This window comes from Pan troglodytes, chromosome 5 (genome assembly GCF_028858775.2).
Source record: "Pan troglodytes isolate AG18354 chromosome 5, NHGRI_mPanTro3-v2.0_pri, whole genome shotgun sequence".
In the NCBI taxonomy this organism is placed as follows: domain Eukaryota; kingdom Metazoa; phylum Chordata; class Mammalia; order Primates; family Hominidae; genus Pan; species Pan troglodytes.
Genome location: NC_072403.2, coordinates 17,880,220 through 17,905,226, shown reverse-complemented (window position 1 = coordinate 17,905,226; position 25,007 = coordinate 17,880,220). Strand labels below are relative to the sequence as shown.

Below are 25,007 nucleotides of genomic sequence, written 5' to 3'. Positions count from 1 at the left end.
ATTTACATAAAGCTGCTCTAAATCATACAGAAGCTTATTTTTTACTTTATATTTTTAGTTCCATATATCATAAATGAATATATTCCCAATGTAAAAATTCAAACCAAGAATTATATGAAACAAATCTAAATTAAAGTATGTAAATTCTCCTTTGTCTGTATCTACGTATGCATGCAAATATATGTATGTAATCATACTCTATCAACTGATATGCAACTTGTTTGTTACACACACAGCAAAATATATTGAAGATCTTTCCATATCTATACATGTAACACTATACAGTTTCCATAACTGAAACGTATTTCAATGCCTGGATGTTCTGTAGCTTTTTATTAACCATTCTCCTTTTAAGGGATATTAATGCTGTTTCCAGTAATTTGCTGTTACAAACAGTTCAAATGACCTTTCCTGTACATGCTTCTTTTGTACACATTTGAGTATTTTGGTAGGTTCATAGACATCAAGTTTTTTGGTCAAAAGTTATGCGCATCTCATCTACAGCAACAATCTGTGAGTTTTTGATTTCATGTTCATACAATCATCAACCCTGAGTAGGAATAATCTTCAAACACTTTTGCCAATTTGGTGAAAGCATCTCAGTATTGTTTTAATTTGTATTTCTTTCTTTATTAAGAGGTTGAGCATATACATTTCCCATTGACTTTTTTTTGGTAAATTGCCAGTTTATATTCTTTCCCCATTTTTCTGTTGTCTTTTTATTTACAGAAACTTTTTATTTATTTTATATTCTAATTGATCTTTTATACACATTTAAATGCTGTCAGCCTGTTCCACATCTTCTAATTTGTTTATGGTATATTTTATCTTGTAAACATTTAAAATTTTATGAAATTACATTTTTCAGTTTTTCTCCTTAGACCTTGCAGATATTTTAATGCTAGGTAGAAAGCGCTTTCCCAACTCAGGATGATAAAAACTATCCTCTAGCTGTTATTAAAAAGTCAGAAAACAACAATGCTGGAAAGGCTGCAGAGAAAAGGGGACTCTTATACACTGTTGGTGAGAATGTAAATTAATTCAGCCACCATGAAAAGCAGTTTGGAGATTTCTCAAAGAACTTGAAATGAAACTATCATTCTACCCAGCATTCCCATTACTGAGTATATATCCAAAAGAAAATAATTTGTTCTACCAAAAAGACATACACACTCATATGTTCGTTACAGCACTATTTATAATAGCAAAAACGTGGAATCAATGTAGGTACCCATCAGTGGTGGACTAGATAAAGAAAATGTGGTAATAGACACTATGGAATACTATGCAGCCATGAAAAATGAATGACATAATGTCCTTTGCAGCAACATGGATGCAGCTGGAGGCCATTATCCTAAGCAAGCTAAGCCAGGAAAAGAAAACAAAATACTGCATGCTCTCATTTATAAGTGGGAGCTAAACATTGAGTACTTGGGGACATAACGATGACAACAATAGACACTGGGGACCAATAGAGGAGGGAAGGTGGGGGAAAGGGTTGAAAAACTAACTGTTGGATACTATGCTCATTACCTGGGTGATGAAATCAATTGAATTCCAAAGCTCAGCATCACACAATATACCCAGGTAAGAAATCTGTGCATGAACCCCCAGGATCTAAAATAAAAGTTAAAAGTATTAAAAAAAAAGTTCTTCCGTGTTTTATCCTAATACATTTTATAGATTAAAAAATGACTTAGCTCTTTATGATATTGGATATTTATTTTTGTACATGGAGTTGTTTAGAGATCAAATTCCTGTTTCCAAAACATGTGAGCATTTAAATATCTGTCGAGTAAATAAATGACCTTAATTTTTTCCCAAAGGATTCAAATTATGCCAATACCATTTATTGAATAGCAAACTGTTTCTTCACTAGATGAAATTATCATCAATATCCTCTACTAAATTATCATAGAGAGATAAGTCTGTTTCTGGCCCTTCATCATGTTCCATTGATGTCTGCTTGTGCTCCTATGTTACCATTTTAATAGCTATAGATTTCAAGTATGCTCTGATATTTGCTAGGGCCAGTTATTAAAATTCCTTTAGCTATTCTTAACATATTTTATCTTCCAAATGAACTTCAGAATCCACTTATGAAGCCCTATATAATTTGGTGAGGATTTTAAAGTTGGAATTACATCAAATTTATAGATAATTTGATGTATGTTTAATCTTAATTACTCTTGTTGTCATAAGACCACCATTATAATTAGAGATGTTTGGTTCTCATTTCTGGAAAAATAAGAATGCTTGTCTTAATATTAGTGATTAAGAATTGCTTAAAATAACTGGAAGTGTGTGTGTGTGTGTGTGTGTGTGTGTGTGTGTGTGTGTGTCTTGTGCATCTTTAGATGTCTCATAGTATGGTGCCTACCAGAGGGAAGTCATTCAATCAGTACTTGTGAAATAAATGTTATTGATTAAAATCTGCAAATGATTACAACTCAATCCTTTTTGCAGCTTTTAAAATTGAAATAATTTTAGGCTTAGAAAACAGTTGCAAAAATATTCCAGAGAGTTCCTGTCTATCTTCACCTACCTTCCACTTACGTAGACATCCTATATAACCACAACACAATTATGGAAAGGAGGAAATCAACATTGATGAGACACAATTAATTACTTCACAAACCTTCACATTTCACCAGTTTTTTCACTAGCGTCTGTTTGGATCCTGGACTATATGGTATTTAATTGTCATATCTCCTAATCTCCTTTCACCTGTGACAATTTCTCTCTCCTTGTGCTTTCATGGCCTTGATACTTTTGAAGAGGGCTCCTGGGTCATTTTGTAAAGCATCCCTTATTTTGCATTTGTTTGTTATTTTCTCAGCATTAGATAGAGATGATGCATTTCTGGTATGAATGCAGGAATGATACTGTGTCCTCAGTGTAACACACCAAGACATACATGGTGCTGCTGTCTTATAACTGATGATGTTAACTTTCAATACTATATAAAGGTGGTGTTTGCTGTGTTTCTCCAGAGTACAATTAGGATGTTCTCTTTTCAATTAATAAATATCTTGTGGGAAGATACTTTAATGCTATGCAAATATTCATCTCATTTTCTTTTCATGGTTTTGCCCAATAATTCTATCATTCTGGGGTTGTTCTTGTGTTTGCCTAATGGTCATTTTATGTGTCCCTCATTTCTTTTATGTCTGTGAAATGAAGTTCTATTGTAAGGAGGAGTATCTTTTTCTTCCCTATTGATTGATTGATATAAGTATAGACTTTTAGATATTTAGTTTATTTGATGGGTTATAATCTGATATTATCATTGTTTATTTTGTCACTCAAATTGTTCCAGCTTTGGCCATTGGGAATTCTTACAAATTGGCTCCTCTGTTCTTCTGACATGGCTCTATCATTTTTCAAACATGTCTTTATTTTTTGGCACCACAAGATGTTCTGGGCTTATCTTATATCTTCCCTGCCAGAGCCCTAAATCAATAATTTCTCCAAGAAGTTGTTATTCTTTTTATCAGAGAATCATATTTAGAACCAATATCTTGGCTCTAGGTATGCTAATTGCTACCAGTTTGTCGTTTCTAGGTTTTTTCAGCAGACAGAGCTAGGAAATATGTTTGTATATTAATCTGTGCATAAGCACATACCTATATATCTTTGTCTATCCATATATATATACACTTACATACATATATTTACATATGTATACACATATACACATATATACACGTATATTTACATATGTAAATATACGTGTATATATACACATATATTTATATATGTAAATATACGTGTATATATACACATATATTTATATATGTAAATATACGTGTATATATACACATATATTTATATATGTAAATATATGTGTATATATACACATACATACATATGTATACACATATACATATATACACATATATTTACATATGTGTATATATGTATACACATATACACATACACATATATATACATAAACCATGAATTCATACTAATACCTTTAGTTTTAATACCATACCACACAGTTCATTCTATTCTCCCCCCTTTCCTTATTTGTAACTTTTTTTCTCCAAAAGTGAAAAACCCAACTTTCATTGCCCACATTATATTTACATATTTGTTCAATCCCAGTATAAACTTAAGTAGTATTATGGACATTTTTATTTTAAAAAACCCTCGGATATTATTTGATATAATTCCTTTATTTTACAAGTGAGAAAATCCAGGCCCGCAGTGATTAAGCTGCCAGAAGAAACAAATTACTAGAAGAATTATAAATGTCAGGATTTTAAATTTTAATATTGTATATATTTTACAGGAGAGTTTAGAAAAGGCAGGAAGTGTAATGTCAGGTTACTGCTGAGAAGAGGCATTAATTTATTTTTTTCTCCACTGTTGCTATTTAACTGAAGCCATTCTAGTTAACACAGTAAGGCATTTGGTCAGCATGGCTTGTATGAATAAAATAACCAAAGGTCAGAAAAATTAGACACCCCACTCATGTGGTGTTAAAACAGCCTCTGGAAAATGGAAGAACCAGTGTTTCATCACCGTGTCTAATTTCCACAATTATAAATACAGCTTAATCCACAGAGGTCACTGAGGTTTTCAGATCTGGTTACAGGAAGTAGACGTAAAGTAGGGATTTTATTTCTTCTTTCTCTTATAAGTATTATCAACATCTTGTCTTTCATGACTCTATTTCAGCCACAGTGATTGAAAGTTGTAAAGGTGAGTTGAACAGTATGCCTCCTAGAAAGCCATTCATTTTTCCAGCCTGAAAATGGACAGTTATATGTCACGCATTGAAAACCCGATCTTTAAACTGCTTCAGTGTCTCATCTCTCCTCTGCTATGGAGATTTGGGATCCTGTTTTAATGATGCCTTAGGATTCGGATTTCCTTTGAGGCTGGAGAAAAGAAGAGTTTATTCTCACTAAAAAGTGGGCTATGGAAAGAGGTGCTCATGAAGCATCTGGGAATTGAAACGTGAAACTTGTTTTCCCATAAAACAATGGCACACGTGATGATCAGGCTCTACTAACTGTTAACACAATGTATAGATCTTGTGGGTTGAAACTTAAATTCCACATGTATTGTTATTGCTGTGGGAAATTGTTTCCAAACAATCAACTTGGAAATCAGCTCATAATTGGTGACACCCTGTTGAGTTCATGTATCTATAGAATTTCAGCAATTCTATTTTACTATATTTATAATTTGTTATTCCTAATTTTTTTTTTTTTTGAGATGGAATCTCACTCTGTCACCCAGGCTGGAGTGCAGTGGCATGAGCTCGGCTCCCTGCAACTTCCATCCCCTGGGTTCAAGCAATTCTCCTGGCCTCAGCCTCCTGAGTAGCTGGGATTACAGGCGCCAGCCACCATGCCTGGCTAATTTTTGTATTTTTCAGTAGAGATGGTGTTTCTGCCATGTTGGCCAGGCTGGTCTTGAACTCCAGACCTCAGGTGATCCACCCGCCTTGGCCTCCCAAAGTGCTGGGATTACAGGTGTGAGCCACTGCACCCAGCCAAATTCCTAAATCTTAATTCATGTTCTAGACACATTTTTTTTTCTTTTGTCTTGGCTAGAACAAGACCTAGGAAATGGTAAATTGGATCATTGCCTTGAGTTTTAGGAGCTCTGCAAAGCTGGTAGAAGAGCCTAGCTATTTCCAAGGAAAGTTAAAAAGACTTCATGCATCTACAGTCATCTCACAGATAATCCTCATCTTCTTCAAATCAAATACTTCTCCCCAGTTTCAGACTTGCATAGTTACCCTTCCGAATTTTTTCTCCATCCTTTTGCATTTGATATATTTTTAACTTCACGTCATCTATAATGAAATATTTAAGTGGAGATGAGTATATGGTATTATTGTAACCAAGACTACACTCTGGGGATATGAGTTAGTCATGAATTTTTATCCTGATTCAAGATATTTATAAACATCAAAATGTGGAAAATATGATCTTGCTTTGTGTGTCTTAAAGCACTGGAAATTATTTCTGAGTTGTTTGATTGAAAAGGAGATCTATAAAATTGCCACCTCACAAAACATTGAAGGGTTTACTGCTTAATTACAAAATAAACCTTCTTACCACAGCATAAGTAGTACACTCTAAAAGCGGTCTTCATATTGCAGAAGACATTATAATAAATCTTTTTTAGAAAATATACTGATTTTTTATGGTTGTTACTTTACTGAATCCCTTTTCTTATTTGTCAACGACAAAAATAGTTCTCAGAGGATGTTTTCTTTCTTTCAGTCTAACAAAGTAAAAATGTTTATAACAATACAAGCGAGCTTGAGACAAAAACAAAAGCAAAAACAAAACAAAACAAAAACCCCAGATGCTGTTATTTTGAGGAATGCACCAAGGGGAATTGTGGAGGGTTGTGAAGAACTGATTTATACACATATGTTTGCAATAATAATTGAACTTAAAATTATACTCCAAATCGATTATATTTTATGTGTTTTCTCTTTTCAAATGTGTTAAGTTGAGAAAGTTTCTCTTTAAATTTACAAGGATTTTGAATGCTTAAATTGTTCCCACGACTCACATTAACATCAAGTGGCCTCATGGTGAGAAAAGAATAGTTCCCAGAGTGTCTAAATGACATTCTGAAATGGGTCCTATCAATTTTACTATGTCACTACTCTTCTCATTTTTGATCCATTTCACATTTGAAACAGGAAATGAAGTTATGGTAAAAACATTTGTAAAAACCAGTCTACCTGTTGATGATGAATGTAGACCCTTGAAAAGCTAGAGCTGGCAGGGCACAAGTCATTGAAAATATTCCGGAGGACAACATGGATAATATTTCCAGTCTTCAAGGGAAAAAGATTTTGCCCTAGGAAAAAATTGAGATACTGGGATGAGAAGTCAGGTAACATTTTACTTTGTTACCAAAGAATCTTATTTAGAGAATTTCTTAGAAAGTTTCTCTCTGAAATAGACCTAAGTGACTGACCCCTCCACAATTTATATCAAAAAGGACTTGCTAAGATTCTAAGCTATTTCAAGTAAAATGTAACTCATTATCATAATTTTTCTGTATTTTTCAACAGTGCTATCTACAAATATGATTAAACATGCAGGGCTAAAATAATCTACGAGTAGTCAATCTTGATATATGTCCCCCCAACTCAAATTCATAGGTTGAAGCCCTAGACCCCAGTGTGACTGTATTTGGAGATAGGGCTTTTAGGAGGTAATGAAGGTTAAATGTGGTTATAAGGGTGGGGCCCTAGTCTGATAGGATTGGTAGCCTTATAAGAGGAATAGAAAGACTTATTTCTCTCTCTCTGCCATGTGAGAACTCAGTAAGAAGATGGCCACTTGCAAGCCAGGAGGAGAGCCCTCACCAGAAACTGAATCAGCCAGAACCTTGATCTTATACTTTCAGCCTCCAGAATAGTGAGAAATAAGTTTCTCTTAAGCCACACAGTCTACGGTATTTTGGTGTGACTACTTGAGCAGATGAATACAACTTCTTTAGCAATATTTCCAATAAGCAGCCAGAACTTGTGATTTAAAATATTTCTGACCCAGCTTCTACATGTCCATACGCAATTCACAGTTCACAGTGTAAGGACCAAACTGTGATGCAGGCTGAGTTGGCTTTTGGAACCATGAAGCTCCAAGCTTTCTGACTTTTGCTCTTGTGGTGTCTCCCCTCAGCTTGATTTCAAGCTACATTTTACTTGAAATATCAAATAAGGTTCTGTTACCAACAAGTTTCCACTAGAGTACAAGTAGGCTCTCAGCATTGTTCTTGCTTTAAGTCTCTTAAATTCAAATTTTTAATGAAAGGCTAACAAAATGGTGGTTGTAATTGTTTTTGGTTGTTGTTTTTACAAAGGTGGATTGTTTTACCATTTGTTATCATGGAAATCATACCACTTTTACAGGAAGGACTTAAAGGCTAATTTTAGAGTGATGTGGAGACTGAGGTATCAGAAGATAGAGGGCTTATTTCCATGTGCAGCTCTGCTCTGCTCTTTCTGGAAGAATAATCTTTGGGCTGGTCCAGCTGGATTTATTATAAGCCTATTAACAGGAATGACGAGAGTGTTGAGGTATTGCTCAATGTTTTGTCTGTTTATTTTTGAGTTCCAGCCTCAGGATTAAGGGACTGCTTTACCTTGTAGAAGTGTTTCCGCAATGCCAGATTTTTTTTCTCCTTTTCTTTCCCCAAGCACAAGACCAGCTGCCTTCTTTTATACTCTTTTCTTCTTCTGTCTCCTAAGGCTCAGATTCCAGCAATTAAAAATCCATTATTAACTGTCTCCTCTCTCTTTACAGCATAGAGTTATTGCTATAGATGTCTAAGGCAATTTTTCGGTGATTGGATCATCCATTGCTTCAGGCCCATTGATATCCAGTGTCTTGGTCTGTTTGGGCTGCTATAAGAAAATACTTTATTTAGGCTGGACAATTTATAAACAACAGAAATGTAGTCCTCACAGTTCTGGAGGCTGAGAAGTTCAAGATCAAGGTGCCGGCAGATTCAGTGTCTGGCGAGGGCCCAGTCCTCATAGATGGTGCCCTCTATGTGTGCTCACATGGTGGAAGAGACAAATAGGTTCTCTCAGGCCTCTTTTACATGGGCATTGATGCCATGAATGAGGGCAGAGCCCTCAGGACCTAATCACTCCCCACAAAGACCCCACCTCTTAATGCTATCACCTTAGGAGTTGGATTTCAGCACAGCAATTTTGCAGGGACACCAACATTCAGGCCATGGCATCCAGCACACAAGAGAACAGCCTTCCTGGATGGTACTGAACAATGATGTTCTTGTGAGCGAAGATTAAGCCTTGTACGTGTCTCTAGATCCAGTTTTGTGGTCCACGGCTTGTGGGAAATATTTGTTAACTGACTGGTTGAGTAACTGATGCATGAATAAAAGTAAATGGGTGGGAAACAGCTAGGTGCTGCCTAACAGCCTCAGGAGTGAGGTGGAAATTGGATAGAAGAAAATAAGCTCAGTAAATATGAAGAACCATAAGAACCAACATTCCTGGAACATAGGGCATTGTGTGTAAACAGGAGCTCCCAGAATTCTCTATAGAGTTATGTAGGACTCCAAGTTATTTTTCAGGGAATGCAGCTATGTATAGATGTGTGCACATACCTATGTATGGATTACACTGTGCAGAACATAAGAGATATGAGTTACAAAAACAACCCTAACAATGAGAAGCGATAAGCTACAAAATGTGTTTTGAATATGTAACAGTTACATTGATTGTAGCCACTCAAGTCTCTAGTAATTATGAAGCATAATGTCATCTGTGTAAAGCAGTAATTTTATTGTGAATGATAGAATACGAAATTACATTCAGCAATATGTGGTTTTCATTGTGTGTTATGCAGGTAGCAGGGTTTGGCGGCATAAATTCAAAAATCTGTATGGATATGACCACTGATAAGTCTCACATGCCACAGTGCCTGACACATAGTAGGTCTTACTAAATATTTATTGTTGAATGAAGCTGTAGGCAATTATACAGAAATCTTCAACTACGGAATTTTAGTAGCATTGAACCACTTGTGTTCTCTCTTACATCTCTGACAAAATCACTTGGAAAACATTTGCATTAGGATAGGTACATTTTTCAATAAGATTTTTATTTTTGTGCAATTTTGTCTCTTTGCCTATGACAATTCTATATACCTATCTGCATATATACAGTTTTTTAAAAGGACAAAGCCTGATGGCCAGCCTGAGACAGGAATTTGATTATTATCAATAGTGATCCAAAGGAGTTGGAGATTTAAAAATATGTAACTGTGTGTTTTTGCAGTGAGAGAAAATTTGATAGCCATTTCAATTTATTTTTTTTCCAGCTTGATTAAAATATACCTGAAAAATAAAAATTATGTTTAAGATGTACAACATGATGTTTTGGTATACATATACATTGTGAAATGATTACGACAATCAAACTAATGAACATATTCATCATCTCACATAGTTATGCTTTTTTATGTGTGTGTTGAGAACACTAAAGATGAACTCTCTTAGGAAATTTCAGATATACAATACATTATTATTAACTATAGTCACCATGCTGTGCACTATTAGATTTCCCAGTACTTACTCATTGTGCGTAACAAAATCTTAACACCCTTTGACCAACATCACATTTGTCCCAACCCCCAGTTCTTGGCAACCATTTTACTCTGCTTTTATGAATTTGGCTTTCTTTAGATTCCATATATAAGTGAAACCGTGCAGTATTTGTCTTTCTGTGTCTAGCTTATTTCACTTAAAGTAATAATGTCCTTCATGTTCATCCATGTTGTTCCAAATGGCAGGATTTCTATCTTTTCTTTAAGGCTGAATAATACTGTATTATGTGTATATATACATATATGTATATAACAATTTATTTTTAATTTAAACCGGAGAACAAATATAACTAATAGCCTACTAAGTGAAAGGTGCATACAAGGTAATTCCTGTGCTCAAATCCAAGTCTGGGTAAAAAAGCCACAAAAACAGTCATGTGTCACTTAACCAAAGGGAATATGTTCTAAGAAATATGCCATTGGGCAATTCTGTCATTGTGCAAACATCATAGAGTGTATTTACATAAGTCTAGATGGTACAGCCTACTATACACCTAGGCTAGATGGTACAGCTTATTTCTCCTGGGCTACGAAGATGTTGTACAATATGTTGCTATACTGAACAGGCTAGGCAATTGTAATCAGTGTTAAGCATATGTGCATCAAAACATACTAAACATAGAAATAATGTGTTGTGTTATGACATTATAATGGCTATGATGTCCCTGGGTGATAGGAATTTCTTAGCTCCATTATAATCTTATGAGACAATAGTCATATATGTGGTCTGTCATTGATCAAAGCATTGTTATGCAGCACATGAGTATATACGGAAAATGATTGCTAAACGCAAAAGGCAAGGGGTTCAGATTAGAGAGCTGGACCTAGACCACATCTGAATCAAAGCAGTGGAAGGCCAATACTAAGCTAGAAAAGTAGCATTGTAAACAACACAATTGGGTTGACAGGAACGGAGAACAGAGATGAGAACTCTAAAGGCACAGCATCAAGTCACAGAATTTAGCACCTCCTTTCTCCTAGTGGATGACCTCCCTCACTGCACTCCACAGAGAGAACAGCTTTCACGCAGGAGGTCCTGCAACTTCCCACCCATTCAAACCATTCTGAGTTCCAAGTAAAATGATTATAAGCAATCCATTCCTAGGTAATAGTAAATTTGTTTAATTTCACAGATAAAGAAAATAAATTATATAAGCATGAAAGCAGAAGAAAAAACCTAGGTAATGGCAACATACTATCTCAGGGTTCTCAATAGGATGTGTGTGTGTGTGTGTGTGCATGTGTGTGTGTGTGTGTATAAAGAGATTTATTATAAGGAATTGAGTCAGTGGGCTGGAGAATCAGGAGAGCCAATGGTTTAAGTTCCAGTATGAACTGAAGGCTGGTAGGTGTGAGTCCCAGGAAGAGATGATACTTTAGTTCAAGTCCAAAGGCAGGAAAAAACCAATGTCTCAGTTTAGAGGCCACCACACAGGAGGAATTCTCTCCATTACTCAGGGAAATTTTGAGGGTTCCAATCAGGCCATCAAGTGATTGGATAAGGCTCATCCACAAAAGGAAGTGGACGTTTTGCAACAAGTCAATTTAGTGATTTAAATGTTAAGTACATCCAAAACCACCCTCACAGAAACACCCAGAATAAGAGTTGACCAAATAAATGGATACCCTGTGGCCTAGTCAAGTTGACACATAAAATTAACCATCACATATACAAAGGCTAGCCTCAGACTTTGTCTCCACTATTCTGTATATCAAACAACAATAGTTATATATTTGTGAAGGAAAAGATTGCAATGTAAGAATTCTGTATCCTGCAAAGTGTTATTCACGTGTGATAGCAACAGAAGGGATATTGTATATGTGTAAAGGCTCAGAAAGTACCTCTGTACGCTTCCTAAAAAATTTACTGAAAGATATATGATAGCCAACTTAGACACAAGTAAAATCCAATAACTCAGCAGTTTGAAATACAGGGTAAACAAGCACTGTGAATAATTATTACAGATAAATGGTTAATAATCTTAGTGGTCTTGAGAAAGACTTTGAACAGCAAAAAAAAAAAAAAAAAAGGGCACTAAATCCTCAAAATATGACCAAATAAACATTGCTCAGAAAGACCTAAAATGCTATTTAATATTATATATAATAAAATTAGAATTAAAAATTGTTACCTGTCAAATAGGAAAATTTAAAATATGAATAAGATCTGAATGTTGTGAAACAATACCTCTCATTCCACTCATGAGTATTTTTTTGAAAAGCCATTTTACAAAATGAATTAAAAGTCATAAGACATGTTCAAATCTTTTTACTCAACATTTCCATTTTGGCAATTTATCTCAAGGAATTAATGAGAAGCATGCACAAAGATGATAATGTGAAGATGAAAAATTAGAACGAAACCAACTAGCCGATAATACAGGAATGGTTATTTAAAACGGCCCATTCATATAAGATGTTATGCAGCCCTTACAAGCCAAATTTTGAAGACTAATTAATGATCTCATACAACACTTGCTCTATACTATATGAAAAAGGCAAAATATATACTTAAACCAGTAGGTCTCAATTTTGTTAAACGTATTTAATGAGAGATAGTTTAAAGACTAGAGGGCTAAATACCAATATGTTGCCAGTCCTTAGTTATAGGAAATAGAATTGAAATTATTTTTCTTCCTTGCATTTGTATATATTCCTCAACATTTTTTCATTGGACTTTTATTTAAAAATTCTTTTATTTAAAAAATCAAATTTTATTTAACAAAGATTATCTCTTAAAATGTCCATTAAAAACTTAGTTTATTAAAAAATCTAGCAAGCTTTTTTAATAAAAGCAAATAATTTGTCTCACTGATAAACCTATAAAGAAATAGAATATTTACACTGCTACTGAGGCAAGACAGAAAGGTGTAAATAAGCAAAATTTTTGTGGAATTAAATTTAGATATTAGTAAAACATAGTCTCAAAAGAATTTACTCATTCTGACATAGCAATTCAATTTATGAACTCTTTCTTTCTTTCTTTTTTTGAGACAGGGTCTCACTCTGTCATTTAGGCTGGAGTGCAGTGGTGCAATCATGGCTCACTGTAGCCTCAAACTCCCCCTGGGCTCAGGTGATTCTCCCACCTCAGCCTCCTGAGTAGCCGGGACTACAGGTGTACTCCACCACATCTGGCTAATTTTGCCCTTTTAATTTTTTTGTAGAGATCAGGTTTGCCACGTTGCCCAGGCTGGTCTCTAACTTCTGGGCTCAAGTGATCCTCCCACCTTAGCCTCCCAAAGTGCTAGGATTACAGGCATGAGCCACCGCACCCAGCCTGAACTCTATCTTAAAGGCATAAAAATGCACTTTTAATTAAAAAGATTTTTATACATGGATGCTTATGCAAAGCATTTGGAACAACCCAATTGTTAGCAGTAAAGGAAAGGTTAAACAAAATTAGTAGAGTCATTTGTTGTAATATTGGTCACTCATTAGAAATCATGTTGTCAGAAATTATTCAATGATGCTGGAAGATACAGTATAATAGTAAGTAAAAAATGTAGAATATGAAAATTGAAGTAGGATAAAAAGTGTATAAATATGTAAATAATGGAAGAAAATACTCCAGAATATATTTAGTAATCCTCTCTGGATAGTGACAATATAAAAGGTTTTTTAAAAAATTATACTATTTTTAAAACATGTATATAAACATAACAGCAATAATCCTTTTATTTTACTCTCAATGGCTTAAAAGATTCTCCAGTTTCCTTAACATGTCACACAGGTCTATTTGCAATCTATGTTCTGAGTACCTCCAGTCTCATTCCCCATCACCACTGAATATTACCTAATACTCTTACCAAGCTGGTATATTTACAGCTCTCTGAGAAGTTGGGTTCTGTTGCATGACTTTGGGTTAAATAGCTTTGCTTCCAAGAATAACCTTCACCCTTTTTCAACCCATTCTGGTTAATGGTTAAATAAAAACATCAAACATTAGATTAAGTATCACCTTCTAGGGAGGCCTTCTGGATCTTTCCACGGAGGGGAGGTAATGTACCCTTACTCTCTGATCTAATATTAGTATTTACATTCCTTTTATAGCACTGGTCACACTGTCTTAAGATTAGTTATTTGTCTGCTTCTTTCTCTCATATGTGAAGGCTTGAAAAAGTAGCATAAAGATTTTTGGTAGGGTACTGTGGATACTCAAATATAGGCACTCACTTAAATAGTTTTAATTAATGGATATCTGATTACACACACTTTAAATTCCTAAAAACATAATCACCCATCAAATCAATCACCAATGAAAATAATTCACAAGGATTCAATATTATATTAGAATTTTTATTTACAATGTAAATCATATTTACCAACCTATGACATATGTATTAGTGTCACAGAGATATTTACATGTATAGGCTTATTGAATGAGATTTTATAGAGTGCAAGGAAAAATAAACTTTTTTTTTCACTACTGCTTCTGCAAACCTTGCTGTGTGGGTCCATGTCTTCCTGCACCTTGGTAAATTATCAGCATATCCTGGAACTATTGGCTTCTCTCTCAGATAATGAGTCCTCTGTCTCTTCCAGATGGAAGAAAGTCCAGGACAATGTGATGTCAAAATGCCAAGATTTCAAACAATTTGAAACTTTTCCTCCTTCCTTAGTTCATATCTGATTACTTAACCCATTTTTAATTTCTCTTCTTTCCCCAGGTCAGGTCTAATTGACCAGATAGTTCCTGAGCTTCCCCTACCTTTTAAAATTACCAATTTTCCAATTACCTCTCTTGCAACTGGGTTGGGGCTATGTGACTAGTTCTGGCAAATGGGCTAGATGCAGTTAAGAGTGATGTGAGTGGCACATGCTCTTTCTTCCCCTCATACAGCTCCATGTTGAGGTGGCAGCATCGCAACATGGTGCAATACCCGTTATCCTGGATCCACCTGAATGAATCAGTGGAACCGAGTTCCCATCTAATAAGCACTGGATATACAGCATGAACACATAATAAATCTTGGTTGTGTTAAGCTATTGAAATATGGGTGTTTATTTGTAACCATGGATACCTTATCTTTTTTTTTTTTTCGAGATGAACTTTTGCTCTTGTCCAGGCAGGAGTGCAGTGGCGCGATCCTGGCTCACTGCAAACTCTGCCTCCTGGGTTCAAGAGATTCTCCCACCCCAGCCTCCCGAGTAGCTGGGATTACAAGCACCCGCCACCATGCTCAGCTAATTTTTGCATTTTTAGTAGAGACGGGGTTTCACCATGTTGGCCAGGCTGGTCTTGAACTCCTGAGCTCAGGTGATCTGCCTGCCTCAGTCTCCCAAAGTGCTGAGATTAACAGGAGTGAGCCACTGCTCCTGGCCCCTTATTCTATCTTGACGAATTCAAATAGAATTGATGAATTAGTCTTCACTCTAATTGTAAGTAGCTGGAATTTGACCTGTGATCCTTCCTTGTATTTATGTCTGCCTTCTTCCTCTTTTCCCTCACTCTTGTTGCTACATTGGGTTATCTTTTTCTCCTTCATGATTTTCCCAGTCTCATAACTCCAGTCACCAAGATCATCAAACTTCTTTTGATCCAATCCTACTCATTTAATGCTACCCCATCACTCTGTCATGTTGCTCAGCACCTCTTTTTGTAATGACTAGACTATTGTAATAAGCCCTCATCAATCCATTGCCTCTTTTATCTTGTATAGGGTGCCACACAGCTTTGATCATATCATTTGCTCAGAAACCTCTTGTTCACCTACGTAATATCTGAACTCTTAGGCTGACATTCAAGGTCTTTCATATCAGTTTCAACCACTCAGCAATAATAACTCCTGTTTTCTCCTACATGTTCCTGCTATCTCTGATCCTCCCCACAAACGTGTCATTTCCTGCCTTTGCTCATATCAGATGCTCTCTGGCTAGACTATCCAAATCCTGGCCACCTTCTGAGCACAGCTCAGGTGACTCCTCCTCCAGGAAGGAGCCCTACTGGCCCTGGTGCTCTCTCCTTCCTCTGAACTACTCATACGTACTGTCTAAAGCACCTGTTTAATGCGCACCTGTGTGCTGCTTTTTCACATTTCAAGGTTCCAAAACCTGCCAAGAAAATCGCGGAGTATTTTTCCAAAAATTGTTATAGATGCCTGCATTCAGATTCTAAGAAATAATCATTTCATTAGTCCCATGCTTTAATAAGTCTTAAGAAATAACTTAAAATATGTAAATCAAATTTAATTTTCTCATCTAAAGCATCAATCGATGATTTAGAAAAGATAGAAGCCTGAACAATAATACTGAATTGTAAATGTGCATTACCAAGTCCTATGTGTTATTTTACTTATGAACTCAGTTTTTCTTTCCATTGCTCTTAGATACCTGAACAATTCAATCTTGTTGAATTGTTGAAGGCACATGATCTCATTTGAAATTCACTTGCGTAACAGAGGAGTTGAAAACGAAAACCGTATGTTCTCACCTATAAGTGGGAGCTTAGCTGTGAGTACGCAAAGGCATACAGAGTGATGTAATGGACTTTAGACATTCAGAAGGGGGAGGCTGGAAGGGGGGCTAGGGATAAAAACTGCACATTAGATACAATGTACACTATTTGGGTTACTGGTGCATTAAAATCTCAGAATTTACCACTATGTAATTCATCCACGTAACAAAAAACCCACATATACCCCCAAAGCTATTGAAATAAAAAAAAAATTCACTCCCATTGTTGTCCATTTACTAAATATGTTTATGTTTTTTAAAAAGCCAAGCATTATTAATTGAATTGTGTACCCCAAAATGATTTGTTGTTCAACAAATAGGAGTACTGGGGTACTCCTAACCCACAGTACCTCAGAATATGACCTTATTTCAAAATAGGGTTGTTGCAGATATAATTAGTTAAGATGAATCATCCTGGAGAAAAAGGTGGACCCTTAATGCAACATGAGTGGTATCCTTGTAAAGAAGAAGGGAGAGACACAGGGAGAAGGCGGCCACGGAAACAGAGTTTGGGGTAATGATGCCGCAAGCCAAGGGTGGCTGGCAACAATCAGAAGTGAGGCTGGCGGCATGGAACACACGGCCTCCCTAAACTCCCAGAAGGAACCAACTATGCCAACACCTTGATTTTGAACTTACAGCCTCTAGAAGTATGAGAAAAATTAAATACATATATTTATATATATTATGTGTATATGTGTGTATTATTATATATAATTTATATCAATATATTTATTATATATTAATATAATATATTATAATTTATTATATATTAATATAATATATAATTTATTATATATTAATATAATATATTATAATTTATTATATATTTATATTTAATACATTATAATTTATTATAAATATATATAATATAATAAATATGTATTGTATACATATTTGTTGTTTTAAGCAATCCAATGGCATTTTGTTACAGCAGCCCTGGGAAACTAGGGCACTAAGTATTCAAGATTACTACTTTTTTTTTTTTGAGACAGAGTTTCACGCTTGTTGCCCAGGCTGGAGTGCAGTGGCGCAATCTCATCTCACTGCAACCTCCGCCTCCCGGGTTCAAGTGGTTCTCCTGCCTCAGCCTTCCCAGTAGCTGGGATTACAGGCACCTGCCACCACACCCGGCCAATTTTTTGTATTTTTAATAGAGACAGGGTTTCACCACGTTGGCCAGGCTGGTCCCAAACTCCTGGCCTCAATTGATCTGCCTGCCTTGGCCTCCCAAAGTGCTGGGATTACAAGCATGAGCCTACATGCCTGGCCAAGATTATTACATTTAAGAGTAATGCTCTATCACAGGGGGAAGTGAGCTGTGGCCTGTGCATCAAATTCTGCTTGTTACCTGTTTTCATAAATACAAAATTATTGAAGCATACCCATGATCATTACTTTATGAATTATCATGGCTGCTTGCATGCTCTAATGGCAGAGTGGAGTAGTTATGAGAGGGATTATCTGGCCTACACAACCTTAAAATATTGACTTTCTGGTCCTTTGTAGAAAAAGCCTGCCAGTTCTTGATACATGCTACTGAGCCTTTAATTAAAAGGTTGAAATGTTTAAGAGTCTAACTAGATTTTTGGTTAGCTCTCAAAACTGAAACCCATTCTTCTCTGTATTAGAACAGGCTAAGCTTGCTACAGTAAATAACAGCTCCTAAAGTTCAGGGTTTTTAAAAATACAGTAAAAGCTTATTTCTCACTCAATGTCCACTATGGGTCTGGGAAACACTGCCCAATGCAGTGATTTGCAATGCAGCTTGCTTCAATCTAAAGTCTCTATTATCTTATAGACTTCTGTCAACCTTGCAGATTTAAAGAACTAGAGAATTGCTCAAGGTTTTTCCATGCCTTGGCCTGGAAGTGACGCACTTCATTTCCTTTCACATCCATTGGCCAGAAACAGTTACGTGACCCTGTCTAACTGCAAGGAGGCTGGAAGAAATAGGAGGATGAACAGGATATTCACGAGTACCGTTATCACCACGCTACTAATACCTTGACTGAGTATTATTATAAAATTAGCACTTCAATGACTTCTGGAATTTAAAATAGTGAATATTGTTGTAATAGTGAATATTGTTGAAGAGTCACAGGTAAGTACTCTTATTATCAGGTAATTTCTTGGGAATCTCTATTAGCCATTTGTAAACTTGTGACCTTTATAAATGGCGAGACTGAGATTTTGTGAAACGTCATAAATGATATATATTTTTTCCTTTTGCTAGTGTCAAAGAAATACCTAATGTGGCTTAAAAGGCATTACTCAAATTAAGAAATAAAAAAATCTGAATATGTACACCTGGCACTAAGCTGTAAGCACGTTTAAGCAGTATTACTAATCTCTGCCCCTCTTCATACATGTGAAAGGAACTGGCTCCAGAAGTCACACACTTTATTTGTATATGCAGAAACAGATATCCCATATTTAGGTTTTTTGTTTTTTGTGTTTTTTTTTTTTTTTAGACCGAGTTTCACTGTTGCCCAGGCTGGAGTGCAGTGGTGCGATCTTGGCTCACTGCTACCTCCGCCTCCCAGGTTCAAGCAATTCTCCTGCCTCAGCCTCCTGAGTAGCTGGGATTACAGGTGTGTGTCACCACACTCGGCTAATTTTTGTATTTTTAGCAGAGAGGGGGTTTCACTATGATCCACCCACCTCGGCCTCCCAAGGTGCTGGGATTACAGGCGTGAGCCACTGCTCCCAGCCATATTTAGGGTTTTTTACATATAGAAGTATAGGGTTTTTTTTTTTTTTTTTTTTTTTGCTGGACACAAGCAATTAAAGAAAATGAAATACCAAAAATAAATAAATACATAAATAAATAAACCTTTGCAATCCCAGCAGTTGCTCCCTAGCTGGAAGAGAATGAAGGAATCAGACAAGGACTCAGGAGATTGTTGGGCCATCTACCCCCTGCCTTACAGAGGGAGTTGTCAAGAAAAGAGATCAGCAGGTGCTCCGGAGGGAAAGTGGCTTGGCCAAAGTTCACAGCCTGCGTTGTTCAGATACCATGACTGCTGGGCTTGCTCCCCCTATAGCGGTGGGGGAGGTTCAGATGTTGTCAGGATAAGGAAGTTCCTTATTTCCCTGTCTTCCTGCCACTGGACGCTCTCAAGCCCTTCATGCTCTGTCCTAGCTTGTGCCTCTGCTCCTTTGGCAACTGCTCCCTTCCACTGTTTGTGTGCCAGCCTGGCAGACCAGAAGGGACAGTTTGGTTCCTTTTTTAGCATTTCTCCAGCTCTCACCAGCATCCATCCTTTCACTGTGTAGCCCCAGGGAATGGATCGGGGACTCTGTGATCTTTGCTTTCGTTTAAAAAGTTTGTTTTTGCATGTCCGCTGGAGCCGATCATTTTCTCCTATTCGCCTTGGTGACGTCTTAGCCTTGAGGTTTATCTGAAATGTGATTGTTGCTGATTGATTGCTTCTAAACATGCTGGTGCAGCCATTTGAAAAATTAGTAGAGTCAGGGTTTTTCTTTTGTTTTGAGAACAGTCAAACCAGTTTGTGCAAAAGTATAATTATATACTTCAATTTTCCTCATAAAAGCTCAAAAGCATGGTGTAATCACTTGTACCATTAAGCTATCTAAATGTGCTTATTCAGACCAAGTGTAAATAATGCCAAGAAAAGAATATGCTGGAAAAAGAAGAACTGCATCACACATAAGACTATCCTGCATGATGATTGCACATAAACAGGTATTAAATCTATGGAGAGACACTGAATTCATGCTTCTTACAGAAGACAAGCTTTTAAAATATAAAATCAAGTTGTGTAGTAAGAATGGCAATACAGATTCATTTGAGCCACTGAACTCAATACATTTTTAAATTGTATCCATTTACGGAGCAAAAAAATTAAGTGGATCTCAGCAGCAGATGAAATTAGTTATACTTACATGAATTTGACTAATCATATATGCATGGTTGCAAAAAATTGACTACTTCCCAACTCAAGTTTAACTGCTGTCAATGCTAGAATCTATAGGACCAAAATTATAACTTTATAATTTGTAAACTTTGTCCATGTACACAATCTCATTGATCTGCATTGATTTCTTATGAGGCAGGTATTATGATTCTCGTTTTGCTGGTTAAGAAACTGAGGCTTCACACGGTTTGTGACCTCCCTAGGATCACCTGAACATTAAATGATCTTGGAGAAAAAAATCAAAAACCTCTACTGTCAGTTCTTAATTAGCAACCAAAGCTCTTTGTTCATTGAAATGTTTAGATATTTTCCTCATTTGAGAATTCATAAATGGTTCTAGGTGTATTTTCTCAAGTTACTGTACATCACTGTTGGAGGAAAATTTCTTATACATAATGCCCACATCTACTCTAGGGGTCAATCAACCATTCCAGGTATTTTGATCATCTTCTTAGGTATTTTTCATTGGTAGGAGTTTGGGGTAGGCTTTTGGTTTGCTTTAGGCACAGTTTATATGTAAAGTTTATAATCTCAAACAGGGAAGGAATTTAATCAGTTCTAAATTAAAAAGGCTAAGGAGGTTTCACTTTCAGAAAGATGAACTTTTATTTTTTCATAAGATTATTCGATGCTTTCCTTTTTACTACAAGTACCCAGTGTATGCAAAAAAAAAAAAAAGTAATTTGTGGAATCAATATTTATTATCCCAAAAAATATGTAATTATAAATGGAAAAGGCCTCTAATGTAGTAAAATAATAATAAAAATCTATTAGTATGGGAGGCTGAGGCAGGCGGATCATGAGGTCAGGAGTTTGAGACCAGCCTGGACAACATGGTGAAACCCTGTCTCTACTAAAAATACAAAAATTAGCCAGGCGCAGTGGCGGGTGCCTGTAATCCCAGCTAATTGGGAGGCTGAGGCAGGAGAATCACTTGAACCCAGGAGGCGGAGGTTGCATTGAGCCGAGACTGTGCCATTGCACTCTAGCCTGGGCGACAGAGTGAGACTCTGTCTCAAAAGTAGAGTAGAGGAGAGTAGAGAGGAGAGTAGAGAGGAGAGTAGAGAGGAGAGTAGAGAGGAGAGTAGAGAGTACAGTAGAATAGAATAGAATAGAATAGAATAGAATAGAATAGAATAGAATAGAATAAAAATATAGGACCTATCACTGTTTCCAATGTACCTTGGCAAATTTTCCTCCTACTCTGGCTATCAGGAAGCTCAGAGTCTAATTTATAGCCTAAATTTGCACTAACTACATCTTAATATCTTTCCCGATTTCTTCTGCAAGATTTTCCCAGATACTTTGAATTCGATACTGATGGGATAAACCTTTTAATTATAATTTGTCTCAATTCCATTAAGAAAGTTGGTGTAATTTGTTTAACATTATTTCAACATTTATTAATCACCTACTATCTACGTGATCTTATGATACAGAGGTAAGTAGAACACCAGCTTCTGCCCTCAAGCCAATTATGAATTCCCATACAGACAACTAAAACTAAATAAATATGCGAACAAATAGCTCATGCATAGATACAAGCATGGGTCTAGACTACCACATGAATCAAATATACCTTTTAGTTGTTAACAAAATCAACAGACCTTCCATCTCATAGCATGGTAGGTACATTTTATATATATATACCTGTTGAATAAATTAGTTCATTCATGCCTGGATGAAAAAAACTATAAAATATAAACATGAATACACAATGAAATAAATAAAATTTCAGAGAAAACAATGTTATAGGTTAAAAATCCAGGAAAAAATAGAACTAATTCTAGAGTGATCTCGAGAGTTTTTTGTTTTCATTTTTCTTTTGAGACAGAGTCTCACCCTGTCACCCAGGCTAGAGTGTGGTGGTTTGATCTCGGCTCACTGCAACCTTCACCTCCCAGGTTCAAACCATTCTCATGCCTCAGTCTCCCAAGTAACTGGGATTACACGCACCCACCACCACGCCTGGCTAATTTTTGTATTTTTAGTAGAGAGGGAATTTCACCATGTTGGCCAGGCTGGTCTCGAGCTCCTGACCTCAGGTGATCCGCCCGCCTCGGCCTCCCAGAGTGCTGGGATTACAGCTGTGAGCCACCGTGCCCAGCCGAGAACATGGAGTTTTTAGGTCCTCCGTGTCCCAGCATGTCAACAGGCAGCAGGGTCATGGAGTGCAGTCTGCCTCTTGGTGCCTCACGGTCCCGTGTTACCCTCTCCATGGTCCCGTGTTACCCTCTCCATGGTCCCGTGTTACCCTCTCCATGGTCCCGTGTTACCCTTCACCACATTAGATACAGGTTGAGATCTCCGTTATACCAAGGACCTCACCTACCTTGAGCATGTCATCCAGAGAGACCTCTCTGAATCATCTTAAATACTTCATTGACATGTCATGTTCAACTACGCTACCATACAGGGCATTCCTTCATCTGCTGAGTACCTATCATGTGAAAGTTCCTTTGAGGTGGGGGATAAAAAGAATAGAAAGGGACTAAAAAATAATTCATCAAAAGTGAAGTACTGATGGTTCTAACCAGCTGGATCACTGATGTTATATACTTTTATGAAACTAGGGATGTCTTAACAGATACATAAAGTACTCTAAAAACTGATTTGGGGAGAAAAAATGTTTATGGAAGATGTCTCATAATGCTTTAGGAGTATCTACTGCTGAAATCACTGAAAAGGTCATTTATTAAATAGATCTGATGTAGTCAAAAGCATCTCATATCTTCCAACAAAATGAACAATGGATCCTAGCAGCAAGCCACTGAGAAAAGAATTGTGCTTCTCATTAGGCATTCTGTAATTCCGCAGTCTATCTTCTGAAAGGCCTGTACAAGGTAAATCTTTCTTTTCTTTTTCTATCTTATCTCAAGTGTGGGGAAGGTTAAGGCAAAGAGCAAGAGCTTTGCGAAGGCACTACAGATAGGGCTAAATTGAGTTCCTCCTACCTCCGCTTGTTATCAAAGCTGCCCATAGTACAAAAAGTACTCTTTGCCACACAGATTTGTACTTGTAAATATGTTGCAAAACCTCGGTGAGACTTGCTAGGGCAGCCCAATCTTGTTTGTGCAATAACAATCATAAGTGAAGGTTGAAAGTATTCTCGCATCCAAAAATTATCCCAATAAACTGGATTCTACCTTACTTACCATATTTCCCAAATTCGCTAGGCCTTTCCTGAAATGCAATATTTTTAGCTTAAAAATGAACATGTGAACGCTCTACATGTTCACAGGATGCTCAGGAACAGAAGGAACCAATGAAAGAGCCACCAGGTTAAAGCCTTCTTTGAAAACAATTTGCAATTAAAGGGCAATTGAAAAATTGGTAAAGGGTTATGCATATAGAACCTGCTTGCTTTGAACTATTGTGTCCGGAATTGGTCGGTTTTTGGTCTCACTGACCTCAAGAATGAAGCCGCGGACCCTCGCCGTGAGTGTTACAGCTCTTGAGGTGGCGCGTCTGGAGTTTGTTCCTTCTGATATTCGGATGTGTTCCGAGTTTCTTCCTTCTGGTGGGTTCGTGGTCTCGCTGGCTCAGAAGTGAGGATGCAGACCTTCGCAGTGTTATAGCTCTTAAGACAGTGCGTCTGGAGTTGTTTGTTCCTCCCGGTGAGCTCAGTGGTCTCGCTGGCTTCAGGAGTGAAGCTACAGACCTTTGCAGTGAGCGTTACAGCTCATAAAAGTAGCGTGGACTCAAAGACTGAGCAATAGCAAGACTTATTGTAAAAAGCGAAAAAAACGAAGCTTCCACAGCGTGGACGTGGACCTCAGCGGGTTGCCACTGCTGGCTGGGGCAGCCTGCTTTTATTCTCTTATCTGGCACCACCCACATCCTGCTGATTGGTAGAGCCGAGTGGTCTGTTTTGACAGGGTGCTGACTGGTGCATTTACAATCCCTGAGCTAGACACAAAGGTTCTCCACGTCGCCACTAGATTAACTAGATACAGAGTGTGGACACAAAGGTTCTCCAAGGCCCCACCAGAGTAGCTAGATACAGAGTGTCGATTGGTGCATTCACAAACCCTGAGCTAGACACAGGGTGCTGATTGGTGTGTTTACAAACCTTGAGCTAGATACAGACTGCCTATTGGTGTATTTACAATCCCTGAGCTAGGCATAAAGGTTCGCCAAGGTCCCACCAGAGTAGCTAGATACAGTGTCCATTGGTGCATTCACAAACCCTGAGCTAGACACAGGGTGCTGATTGGTGTATTTACAATCCCTGAGCTACCCATAACGGTTCTCCACGTCCCCACCAGACTCAGGAACCCAGCTGGCTTCACCAGTGGATCCCGCACCGGGGCTGCAGGTGGAGCTGCCTGCCAGTCCCACGCTGTGCGCCCGCACTCCTCAGCCCTTGGGTGGTCAAGAGGACTGGGCGTCCTGGAGCAGGGGGCAGCGCTCATCGGGGAGGCTCGGGCCGCACAAGAGCCCACGGAGGGGGTGGGAGGCTCAGGCATGGCGGGCTGCAGGT

At 37.2% G+C, this 25,007-nt stretch overlaps 1 long non-coding RNA gene across 1 annotated transcript; it reads right to left on the bottom strand.

Annotated features, from left to right (window-relative positions):
• Window positions 1-1,417: 1,417 nt before the first annotated feature.
• LOC134810267 (uncharacterized) lies at window positions 1,418-24,628 on the bottom strand. Its single transcript, XR_010157898.1, has 3 exons — window positions 23,935-24,628; window positions 6,722-6,840; window positions 1,418-1,617 (listed from the first exon to the last, which is right to left on the bottom strand). It is a non-coding gene; the product is annotated as an uncharacterized LOC134810267 (long non-coding RNA).
• Window positions 24,629-25,007: the final 379 nt, after the last annotated feature.